The following is a 13,001-nucleotide window of genomic DNA, read 5'->3' as shown; positions in this document are numbered from 1 at the left end:
CCAAGCCTGTAAGCTCTAAGGTTGCTACATCCTCTCTTAGTTCTTAAGTTACTGTCCATGTTGAACTTTCCTTCTGTTAATTTTTCATGGAGTAAATACTTGCTGAAAGTTAGAGCAAGGTGTATGGTGTACTGTGATCACCTGGAGGAAAGATCTGTCCATTCTTGAGTGCAAATAGCAAAGGGGAGAACAGTGTCCCCTCTCCTGAGGCCAAAGTGATGGTAGCAGTAGTAGTGGCAGCACCCACATAGATAGCTGTCCCCTGTACAATCTCATGAGGGTCACCTCAGGTGGCCAGGTGAAAAGGGACTGAGGCAAAAGACCACCAGGGACCCACCTTGCTTCCACACAAAATGGCTCCCAGGCCATCAGGCCGGAAGACAGCTTCCAGTGACCAAACCAGGGAGAGAGGCTCCCAGCCACCACAATTTTACATTTAAAAGGAAATTTCAATTTTTATAGGCATGGGGTGATAAAGTCAGAACACTTGAATTTCAGGTGAATTAAGTTTCAATCCACTGTCTCTGTCAGGATAGCAACACCTTCCACGGATGCCTGAGAGAACGATAAAGAAGAATAACGTTCAGCGGGGATGCAGTTCAACTCTGGCATTGTTCATGAACTCCTCTAGAAGAGGTCCTTTCTATGGTGTCAGAGGGTGACTTCCAGTGATGTCAAATAATGCTGAACCCACACGACACAGGAGGGGTGTGCAGCAAACAGGAGAAAGCAGCGTCATGTCGGTGAACACTAAGATGTCCCTGGATGAAGCCTGACACCAAATGTCTAACTACATTAACAAAATACCCTGTCACTCTTTCTCTAATGAAAACAGAAACTTCCTTCCTGCATATTTATATTCTTATATTCTGTCTCCAATTCTCTTATGCAAAATGGAACAGTCCCTGAGAACCTAGCTGAACATTTTCAAGTACATATTTTCTCAAGCCATCATCTCATCAAATAAAGGCTAATATGAGGGCACCTCAAAAAGTCTGTGGAAAAATGGAATTGAAAGATAAGTTGGGGCAGGCATTTGGCCTTGTGGTTATTATACAGGATAAGACACTCACATCCCATATCACAGTGCCCAGGATTGAGGCTTGGCGCTGCTCCTGACTCCAGCTTCCTGCTCATGCAGACTCTCGACAGCAGGTGTAATGGCTTAGGTACTTGGGTCCCTCCCACCCACATGGGAGACCTGATTGAGTTCCCAGCTCCCAACTTTGGCACTTGGCCCTGTCTTGGTCATTGCAGGTATTTGTAGAGTGATGAGAGTGCTCTCTCTCTCTCTCTCTCTCTCACTTTCTCTCTCTCTCTCCCTTTCACTCTTGCTATCCATCTTTCTCAAATAATGAATATTTTAAATGATTAGTTGGCTTTGATATAAAAATTGGAAATTCACTTTTTTAAAATACACATTTACCATGAACTCTTTGAAGACTCCCCATATTTTCAAACTCCATGAGACATAACAGACAACATACAGAGCAAACTAGTCTAACATTGCAACCCGGTTTCCTGGCCTCCCCAAACCAGAGGCCTTCATTACCTTTTCCAAAAAGCAAATTTCAAATAACAACCACTATGCTTCATTTTGCCTTGCACAACACACTCTACTGAAAATGCTCTACCCTAGGTCACAAATGACTTTCCACACCAAAACCAGGAGTCTTCACTCAGTTCTCTTCCTGCTTGATTTTTCCTCAGTAGTCCATGATACACAACCTTTGCTTTGTTCATCATATTTCAACAAATGTTTGCTTAGTACTTACTATAACCAAACATTATTGTAAATAACTTGAATGTATCAGAAAAGACGACAATGGCCTCTGCCCTTATGGAGTGTACATTATAGCAGGAGCTGACATAAACCGGAGGCCTAAGGAAATGATTGGCAATGTTAGTAGATGGAGACCTGCTATGGTCTGAATGTATCCCCCAAGTTTCAAGTGTTGGAACGTAGTCCCCAGTGCATCAGTATTGAAATTAGGGACCTCTGGGAGGTACTGGGTCATAAGGCTCTGCCCTCATAAAGGGATTGATAGATGAATGGTCATAATGGGAGTGGCTTTGTTACAGAAAGGAGCTCTACGTGGCACACTCCTCTGCCTCGCCCTGAGATGCCCTCCATCATGGTTTGATGCAACAAGAGCCTTGCCAGAGACCGAGCAGGTGTTAGCATCGTGCTGCTGGGCTTCCCCAGCTTACAGAACTGTGAGCGTTCTCCATGAATTACCCAGTCCATGGTATCTGTTATAGCACCAGAAAACACACTAAGACAAGACCAAACTTCCCTTGAGGGGCAGCAAGGAAAGGCCTTACCTTTTGTCAGCAGGGAAGTGTGACTCAGAGGCTAGAGGATGACGGACAGAAAGCTGTGGGACGACGTGAGATTTTCATGTGAGTGTCCCCAAAGAGTCTGTAAATGCCTAAACATCACCGAATGCCAAACGTGATTGGCTCTCCCATCGGATACAGTCGGAGAACTGCTTAACATCGAGGACTGGCAGGTTCCATTGATTCCCTCAAAGCCAACCTCTCTTTCTCTCTCTCTCCCTCTCTCTCACTGGCATCCCCACATGATGAGTTCTGCCTGGAGGACCACTCAGCCTTCAGTCTGCTCTGCCTCTTGCCACTCCAGTCTGACTATCCTCCATCTGGGCCCCCATATTGCCCCTTGGGGGCTCGCCCCCTACAAATCAAATGCTATCTCTACCTTTTTTATAAACTAGGCATCCTAACTGGTAGTATATACAGAGAGACTGGCTCACTTGTTAATAGAATCATACCTGGAAAAAGTGCAATGAAGCTGTTTTTTTTTTTTCTTGAAACAAGAGCAAAATGCTATCCCTATTACAAGAGAATTGACACACTTTTTACCAGAAGTTGAAATAAACAGCAAAGCCACTAAGAAACTATGGGTGTTTGATAGAGCTCAACTGAATTGAACAGCAACCCAGATAATCCCAAGTGGTTGGTTCTGGGATTGCAGAGCTGACATCAAGCAGGTTACCTCACATGAAGGGCACCCATAGCCTGGAAACTGAGGTGCTACAAATTAATCCCTACATTCAGCAGCCTGACATGGAGAAAAGCGATCGAGGTGTACATCTGCCCAATTAGAAGCACAGAATCAACTCCTATTCCTTCACCATAGTGACTTTCATTTCTGCCCTACGGGTAGGACAAGGGGCTGTGTGCACAGCCCAGAAGAGACTGGCTCCTTGGGAGACACCCTGAGGCTGGGTTTCTTCCAGGCAGCGGGGCTGAAGGAAGAAGCTGCATTGTGGCTTTGGGGACTTGAGGTCATCATCAAGCAGATGGTGCAGAAAAGCACGAGATCTGAAGGCTAAGTTCCTAACAAGAGCAAGTCTCAAGAAGAGCGAGACAGTGGTCAGTGTTAACACCTATTGCCTGCATGGTTTATGCAAGACACTAAGCACTCTGCATCCTTTTCATCAATTAGTCTCAGAGATAAGAGGTTGTTATTTCTTTTTCTTTAAATGTTGTGTTTCCCAATACCCCATCTTTACTTCTTAGTTTTTTTGCTGGGCAGATGAGGAACCAGGAGTACATGGTAGAACAACTTTCCTGAACCTGAACATCAAGTGTAAAGGAGTGACTCAAGCCCAGGTAAAAGTAAGGCTGAAAACCAGAGAAACCACAAAGAGGGAGGTCAGGATGGGAAACGGGGCAAGGATGGGTTGCTTCAAGTGGATTAAAACTAAGGTCAGGGGAGTTACACAACACTGAATTCTCCCTTAGCTGTTTCCTGGTGTGTCCTAGAAGTAAGAATGATCATTGAGAGGAACCACACAGGTAATGGAAAAAGCATGCTGATGCAAAGGGGTTAAGAATGACATTCTGGGGCCAGTGCTGTGGCATACTGGGTGAAGATGCCACCTGCAGTGCTGGCATCTCATCCCATATGGGCGCTGGCTTGTGTCCCGGCTGCTCCACTTCTGATCCAGCTCTCTGCTATGGCCTAGGAAAGCAGTAGAAAATGGCCCCTGCACCTGTTTGGGAGACCTGGAAGAAGCTCCTGTCCTAGCTCCTGGCTTCAGACTGGCCCAGCTCCAGCCATTGCAGCCATTTGGGGAGTGAACCAGCAGATGGAAGACCTCTCTCCCTCTAAGTCTGCCTTTCAGATAAATAAGTAAATTTAAAAAAAAAAGTATGCTAAGTGAAAGAATCTAGGCACAAGGGCCACAGATTGTATCATTCCATTTATGGTGAATGTGGGGTTTACACAGCTCCACAGAGACAGAAAGGAGACTAACAGATGCCTCAGGATGGAAAGGTGAAGATTGTGGTGGTGATGAAAAGGTACTGCAGTGATGGCTGTACAACTCTATGAATACAATAAAATCCATTTAAGTGTATACTTTAATTTTTTTAGTATTTATTTGAAAGGCAAAGTTACAGAGAGACAGACAGAGAGGGACAGCTTTCATCTGTTGGTTCATCTCCCAAATGGTTGCAACAGCCTGGGATGGGCCAGATCAAAGCCAGGAGCCTGGAGCTCCATTTGAGTATCCCATGGGGGTGCAGGGACCCCAGGCACTTGGGCCATCTTCCAATGCTTCCCCAAGTGCATTAGCAGGGAGATGGATTGGAAGTAGAGCAGCTGGTGGACTCGAATGGGTGCTCATATGGGATGCCAGCATCATAGGTGGCAGCTTAACCTGCTGAGCCACAATGCTAGGCCCAAATTGTATACTTTAAAGTTTTACTTATTTGAAATGCAGAGAGAAACTGGGTTCTCTCATCCACTGATTTAATCCCCAAATGACTAGGCCAATCCAAAACTGACAGCTGGGAGCCTGGAACTAAATCTGAGTATCTCACGTGGATAGCAGGGACTCAATTACTTGACCCATCCCTTGCTGTCTCCCAAGGGCTGCGTAAGGAGGAAGCTGCATTTGGGATTGAGCCAGGACTTGAACCCAGGCATTCCAATATTGGATGCTAGTGTCTTAACTGGCATTTTAACTGCTATGCCAAACACTTATCCTTGAATTAAACACTTTAAATGTATAAAGTATATGATATGTGTATTCTATCTTAATAAAAGACATAATTCTGCTAAACAATCACTACAGTTTAATTTTTTTAAAAATCACCACTGCTGAGACTTCCAGAGAAGTGGGACATCTGCTCCCAAGTCATCCTCAGATATAGCCCAGACTGAGAACCACTGAGTCTGAGCTTGGCTCCGGAGGAAGGGAAATGACTGATTTTGAGGGAAGCCACACAGAAAGTCTGGCTTACCACGCTTTCCCTCTCTGGGCACTCAGCAGCTGCTCCTTTAACTACTCCTTCCTGGAATTCTGCCTGGCCCACAGTTAGCAAGAACACCTCTTCCTCTTTCTGAGACTCGCATTGGTTACCCTTCCGGTTTCCAGACACCCTCACTGTTGCCCAGGGGGACTCAGCAGGAACCGGCACTCTCATTTGCAAGGTTCTTTCTGAACATGATAGACCCATGAAGAGCTCCACTCAGGTGCAGGCTGCTAGCCACCACCCTTCACTCTTCACTCGCCTGAGGAGAGCACCCCTGGGAAAACTCACCATAGACTGTGAGGCCCTCCCTACATTCCTGAACATTGGCTTCCGCTTTATCATGTCATCATGTGGATGCCATCTCTCGGAGTCCTGCTCCACCAAGTGCAGGCCTAGGCCCTGTGCAGCGGGCCCGTGGCTGGCCTCCTCTGCCTCAGTTGGCCGCAGAGTGCTCTTATTAGGCTACAGTTCAGTGTCCATCAAGAGCCTGAGGGGGTCTCTTGCTTGCCTATTCTGGAGTGCTCATTTTCCCATATAAAGAGTGGGAAAACCCCAGGATAAATTTCCTGGCTTTTCTTTTTCCTACCTCTTGCACAGAGAAGAGTTAAATGCACAAAACCTTCAGCCCTTCCCCAGGGAATGTTCCAGTATCCTAATTCTCAGAATCTTTAAATTCTGAAGCAGCAAGGTCAGTCTACAGCTAATAATTAAGAACACTGGCCTGGTTATCAGGTGGGGTTGCAATGGAATAGTGATTCTGCCACTTGGTAGAAGATTGGCTTTGGGCAAATCATGTTGCCTAAGCTTTAGCTTTGCCGTCTATAAAGTGAAGATAATAAAGCCCACTTCAAAGGACTATTTGAGAATTCAATTGCCACAGCAGACAGAAAGCACTTGGCTCAGACTGTGTGTGAAATAGATGTTCTGGGGCCGGCGCTGTGGTGCAGCAGGTTAACGCCCTGGCCTGAAGCGCTGGCAACCCACATGGGCGGTGGTTTGAGACCCAGCTGCTCCACTTCCAATCCAGCTCTGTGCTGTGGCCTGGAAAGGCAGTAGAAGATGGTCCAAGTCCTTGGGCCCCTGCACCTGCATGGGAGACCCGGAGGAAGCTCCTGGTTCCTGGCTTCAGATCGGTACAGTTCCAGCCATTGCGGCCATCTGGGGAGTGAACCAGTGGATGGAAGACCTCTCTCCCTCTCTCTCTCTCTCTGCCTCTCCTCTCTCTGTGTAACTCTAACTTGCAAATAAATAAATCTTAAAAAAAAAAAAAAGAAATAGATGTTCTTCCTAGGCAGTTGTTAGACTGGGATATCTAGCCCCTCCTCCAGCAGCCTCTTCCTGGCACACGGGCATATTACCTTCAAACCTTCCAACCCTGGGCACTTGTCTGCAGCCCCCCAAAAGAAAAGTTCTCTAAGGGCATGCAGAGGGAGGGACCCCTCCTCACAGTCTCCCGCACCAGCGTCAGCAATGTCCTAGTTTTGGGGTGCACTTGCAAATGTTCTTAGAGCTTTTGCCCAGGCCCATACCCACTGCCCTGCCCCCTCCTGATCCCTCTCTCCTAAATCTGGGAGCCACTCCTGGAGATAGGATTTACTAGACTCTTCACAAAGTGTTGAAATACCTGAATTTCACCACATGTTTTGTTGCCAATAAACTCAGGAATGCCTGTCTCAGAACGGGCTACATTTTTCTTCCAACTATTTATAGCAAATTTATCATTTAGCATCACTTGGAATAGAATTTCTTGCTCAACACAGCATCTGGTATCTGGCAGGAAGTTTGGAATAAATCATTAAGCAGCAATTAAAGCTCCACCTATTGAAATCCTCCTACCTGGATTAAATCCTCCTTGTATATTATCTTATCAGTTAGAAATGGTTTCTTCTACCCTCCTTCCACATTCCTATAATAGCTATCTTTATTGAAAGCTTTTTACATTTTTTATTGTTTAATTTTCCTTTTATTTGAAAGGCAGAGAGGCAAAGAAAAATATCTTCCAACTGCTGGTTTACTTTTTTTTTTTTTTTTCAGAGACTTTCATCAAGTTTCTTTTTCAAAAATAACTGCAATAAGTGCCTTAGTATAAAAATTTTAAAGTCAAATATTATTAGTTTTCCAATTTAAGATGAAGCATTCTATTTTTAAAAAATCCACTGTAGAAACATTTATAATTCAGTGTAAAATGACTACTTAGCAAAAATGCATGTAATTCTTTGATCCTACTGTCATAAAAAAATTCTTATGTTTTAAATTCTCTTTATTCAAACATTGACATAGAACCAACTACAGGATTTATCAGACCTGCTCTAAGATCTGCTGGTTTAGTTCCCAGCAACAGCCAGGACTAGACTAGGCCATAACCAGGAGCCTGGAACTCCAACTGGGTCTCTCACACGGGCGGCAAGAACTCAATTACCTGAGCTTCGTCTGCTGCCTCCCAAGATACATATTATGCATATTAGCAGGAAGCTGGATTGGCAGTGGAGTTGCCAGGACTCAAATCAGACACTTCAATATGGGATGTGGACATCCCAAGCAGTGACTTAAGCTGATACACCAATGCATACCCCAATTGATTGCTTATTAATTGTTCTAAGATCACAAGCTAATAATTAGCAAATCCAAAATCTAGTTGTATTGGATAGCACCTCCCCAAAATTCACATCCACTAGAGGCCCAAGGCCCAGAATATGGCCTAATTTGAAAAGAATGTCTTAACAAACACAATCAAGTTATATGAGATAATAGGGGTTTGGGGAGGGCCTTAAATCCAATGCCTGGTGTCTTTATAAGAAGAACAAAATTTGGACACAAAAACATGGGAGCAAACATGGGGAGAAGGCTAAGTGAGGATGGAGATGGGGACTGGTGTTCATAGCCACATGCCCAGGACTCCCGGCAGCCATGAAAAGCTAGGAAAAGCCAAAGAAAATCCTCCTCTACAACTTTCAGAAATGGATGGTTCTGCCCATTTAGGATTTCTAGTCTCCAGAATTATTAGAAAGTATATTTGTTGTTTCAAGTCATCTCATTTGTGGCAATTCGTGAAGGCAGCCATAAGAAATTGACAACAGCCTAGGTCTGTCAGATGCCTAGTGTGCTCATTCTTTTATTCTATTTTATTTATTTGAAAGGAAGAGTTAGAGAGAGAGAAGAGACAGAGAGAACTTCCATCCTCTGATTCACTCCCCAAATGGCTGCACCAACTGGAGCCAGGTCTCCCAAGTAGGAGGGCAGGGGCCCAAGCACTTGGGCCATCTTCTGCTGCCTACCCAGGCACATTAGTAGAGAGCTGGATGGGAAGTGGAGCATTCAGGACTCAAACTGGAACCCATATGGGATGCTGGTGTCACAGCTGGGAGCCTAACCCACTATACCATAATGCCAGCCCCTGAGAATGCTCATTCCTAAGCACTATGATAAGCAACCTTATTTATTGGATGCCTTGTGCATTTATCAGAACATTTATCAGATACCTTGTGCAAGGATACTTTAAAAATTCATGGAAAATATGCATAATGGAAAAACCTGGGCCACTTCTGTGGCATAGTGGGTAAAGCCACCGCCTACAGTGCCAGAATCCCATATGGGTGCCAGTTCAAGTTCCAGTTGCTTCACTTCCGATCCAGCTCTCTGCTATGGCCTGGGAAAGCAGGAGAAGATGGCCCAAGTCTTTGGGCCTCTGCACTCACATGGGAGATCTGGAAGAAGCTCCTGGCTCCTGGCTTTGGATCAGTGCAGCTCTGGCCGTTGTGGCCAACTGGGGAGTGAACCAGCAGACGGAAGACCTCTCTCTCCCTCTACCTCTCTGTAACCCTACCTTTCAAGTAAATACATAAATCTTTAAAAAAAAAAAAAAACCTTATGGATAGACTTCAAATTTTTGCACTAGAATAAATTTAGCTTTGAGTTCCATTTTTCCATAAATTTTTTTGAAATATCTTCATATTTCATAGTAGGCAGCATTTGGTGAAAAGTCAAGAAAGAGGTAAGAGGAAGAATTATCACAAGGAAGAGAAGAATTGGCACAGCTGTTTGTTTGAAAATATGCACAACCTTCATGACAGGCTGACTCTGTGATTTTGCAGAGAAAGGAAAACAAGTTTACCAATGAATGAAACAGGATGCAAGATGCAAGAAGAAAGCAAGAAGGCTTGGAAAAGCAGGCTGGCCACGGCATGGCTCTGCGATTATGCACACAGCATTCAGATGTGCCTGCCTTGATCCATGCGAAAGGCCTTGGGAACATTGATAATTCGATTAAAAATCAAAATATTAACCAGTCATGTGTAAAAAATTCCCAAGATCCTTACTTAGTCTCGGCCACTCCCTGATCCTCATTCCACAAGTCCTACCCCTGACGTAGAGCAGACACTTGCCTTTTTAGTTGACTACACAAATTAGGGAATGAATACAGAGAATGGAAGAAGACTGAAGGTGTTAGAAATGCAATGATGTCAAGGGCAGGGAAAGAGACAGACGGCAAGGGACATGAAAGGCATGAGAATCAGAGATGTCTGCTACCAGCGTTTGATAATCAAAAATTGGGACAGAAGCCAAGGTGATAATTTTTCAATATCTGTTCAACCCTAATAGTGAGCACAGGGTGTTTGTGATAGTCTCCCTTATAGCTTGGTGGCTTTAGAATGTTTCATTTTTAAAGAACAGCACGGCAGCAAACTCAAAATGGCAGCATTGAAACAGGTGCACCAGACTGGCAGCATCCACATCACCTGCTTCGGTGGCAGCTGAGTCCTCTCGTTCTGCAGCAGAGCTGAGACGGCTCATTCCCAGTGCAACCGCTTTGAAGAGAACCTGGAAGTACACACAAAGGAACCAACCACACGGTACTCATTGACTTGCGCTTCGTACTCCCACTCCTGGGAAATTACACAAAGGAAATGATAATGCGAAAGGACTAAGGGTGGGTAACGCAGAGATGAAAAATTTTGTGACAATTTTCCTATAACAATGAAAACTTGGGAACAAGTTGAGGTGACAATGAGGAGTACTCACCACTGCTTCCTGCCCTGGTCACAGCATCCTGATCTCTGCCGGCAGGGCTGATAGCCTCCAGCTGGTCTCTCTGCCTCCCCTACAGGCTTCTTGTTAACAGCCAGAGGGATCCTTTTAAAACAAAGCAATATTGCTTCTCTGCTTCTCTCCAAAATGTCCTCAGCACCCTTACTGCTGGCCCCCTGGTCTGAACCACCACCTCCTGGGGCCTGGATTGCAGCGACCGCTCTCTCAGTGGTCTCCGCTCTGCCACCTTTCTTGGCACAACAGTGAAAGTGCTCCTTCTCAAATCATAAATCGGATCACGCCACTCTGCTGCTCAGAACCCTCCAGTGGCTTCCCGTCTGACTCAGAGCAAACCCAAATGACTCAGAGCAAACCGGGTTAATCTGTACATTGGCACACAATGGTTCATCTCCTTCCCCAGGGCATCAGCTGCTTGTGGTCGGCTGCTCCCCCTTCTCCTCCCGCTCACTCCCTTCCTTTAAGCACTCAATCAAATCCCTCTCTCAGTGAGGTCTTTACTGACCACCCTGCAGCACGGGTTACCACTCCGTACAGCTTCATCTCCCTGGTTTGATCTTCTCCTCTTAGCATTCATCATCTTCTAATAGATGAAATAACTTGGATAAAATGTGTCACATGCCTACTGCCCCCGCCCCCAACAAGCATACCGTTGAACAGAAATTCCCCACAGAAAGGGACTCCTGTTTGGCTCACAATTCTTTCCCCGACACCTAGAACGGTGTCTGACACATTGCAGTCATTTGTATTAGTCCATTTTCCATCACTGTATTAATATCGGAGGCTTAGCACCTTACTCACTAGTCATCAGCTTTTTTATTATTTTAGTTTTATCTTATAACTCCTTTTGAAAGTCAAAGTTCTAAAGAGAGAAGAAGACAGAATCATCTGCTGGTTCACTCTCCAAATGGCTATACCATAGACAGGTCTGGGCCATGCCAAAGCCCAGAGCCAGGAGCATCTTCCAGGTCTCCCACATGCTGGCAGGGGCTCAAGGACTTGGGCCATCCTCTGCTGCTTTTCCCAGTCCACCAGCAGGGAGGAGGATCTGAAGTGGAGCAGCAAGGATACAAACTGGCACCCATATGGGATACTGGTGTCACAGGCAATATCTTCACCTGCTATAACAATGACAACTCCCAACCACCTTTTAAAAAAATAATTTTCATTTATTTGCAAGGCAGATAGAGACAGAGACAGAGAAATATCTTCTATCTGTTGGTTCACTCCCCAAAGGCCTTCAACATCCAAGGCTGGGCTACTCAGGGCAAGGAACTCAGTCCAGGTCTCCCATGTCAGTGACAGGGACCCAAGTAAGTACTTGAGCCATCACCTGCAGCATCCAGCATGAACATTAACAAAAAGCTGGACCAGGAAGCAGAGCTGGAGATAGGAACCCAGGCCCTCTGATATGGTATGTGGGTGTGGATGTGCCTGCAGCCCTACCTCTTACAGGTCCCACCACCTCTTGACATCACCACACAGGGGCTGCTCAAGCTTCCCACACATGAACCTTTGGGGCAGCAATCACATCCAAACCATAGCAACATTCAATAAGTGTTTGTTAAATGAAAGAATGTATTGTTAAGTCAATTGAGTTATACCAAGATGATGGAAGATAAAGCAATCAGAAAAAACTACTTGCATTATGCATCACCATGGAAAAAAACATTCTCATTATATGACAAAAGGTTAATGTGAAAACCAGAGTCCTGTATTATTATCAAAACCTCAATGACCGGCCGGCGCCGCGGCTCAATAGGCTAATCCTCCGCCTAGCGGCGCCGGCACACCGGGTTCTAGTCCCGGTCGGGGCACCGATCCTGTCCCGGTTGCCCCTCTTCCAGGCCAGCTCTCTGCTGTGGCCAGGGAGTGCAGTGGAGGATGGCCCAAGCCCTTGGGCCCTGCACCCCATGGGAGACCAGGATAAACACCTGGCTCCTGCCATCGGATCAGCGCGGTGCGCCGGCCGCAGCGCGCTACCGCGGCGGCCATTGGAGGGTGAACCAACGGCAAAAAGGAAGACCTTTCTCTCTGTCTCTGTCTCTCACTGTCCACTCTGCCTGTCAAAAATAAAAAAAAAAAAACAAACCTCAATGACCTGGCTTTTGCAACATTGTTCTTTCCTGTCCCTTCCCTTAAATATTGGCTTTCCCAAATGTGTCCTTGGTTCTCTTGTTATTTTTCGCTGGTCATCAGCCTCCTCCCATAAAATAGAGAACTCTTACACTGCCTAAAAATATCAATGAGGACTCAACAAATGTTTGAATAATAAAAGAAAATAAATAATACATTGTACGCTGTGTGCCATCTACTCCCAGCAGCCCTGTGAGTGAAGGTCCCTTACCAGATCAATAAACGCGAATAACATGCGTACAATGAACAGTGACCAAGATGTACGCAAACATTAAACCAGGTATTAAAGCGGTAGGGTTGCGGGTGGTTTCCTTTTCTCTCTCCAAACTTTCTTCAATGTAGGTGTGTGTTCGTGGCCAAGAATACTTGAAAACCTTGAATGGGCAAACACAGCAACCGGAAATTGTAGAGCACTGTCTGGGAACAGGGGAGGAACCGACGGCAGTGAGAAGCCGAGAGTCACCGAGGCGAGCACCCGTGAAGGCCCGGGCCCGCCCACGGAAACGATTCCTTTTGGAGCTGTCCACCCGCGGCTG

The 13,001-nt window shown here is 45.7% G+C and overlaps 1 long non-coding RNA gene across 1 annotated transcript; it reads right to left on the bottom strand.

The window, feature by feature from the left end:
• Positions 1 to 522: 522 nt before the first annotated feature.
• On the bottom strand, positions 523 to 10,410 carry LOC133759908 (uncharacterized). The gene is made up of 3 exons (XR_009865931.1): positions 10,306 to 10,410; positions 10,023 to 10,104; positions 523 to 555 (listed from the first exon to the last, which is right to left on the bottom strand). It is a non-coding gene; the product is annotated as an uncharacterized LOC133759908 (long non-coding RNA).
• Between the last annotated feature and the right edge of the window lie 2,591 nt (positions 10,411 to 13,001).

The sequence above is a fragment of the Lepus europaeus genome, chromosome 5, assembly GCF_033115175.1.
Source record: "Lepus europaeus isolate LE1 chromosome 5, mLepTim1.pri, whole genome shotgun sequence".
NCBI lineage: Eukaryota > Metazoa > Chordata > Mammalia > Lagomorpha > Leporidae > Lepus > Lepus europaeus.
The sequence above is the reverse complement of the archived record's forward strand: the minus strand, read 5'-3'. Positions and strand labels throughout refer to the sequence as shown.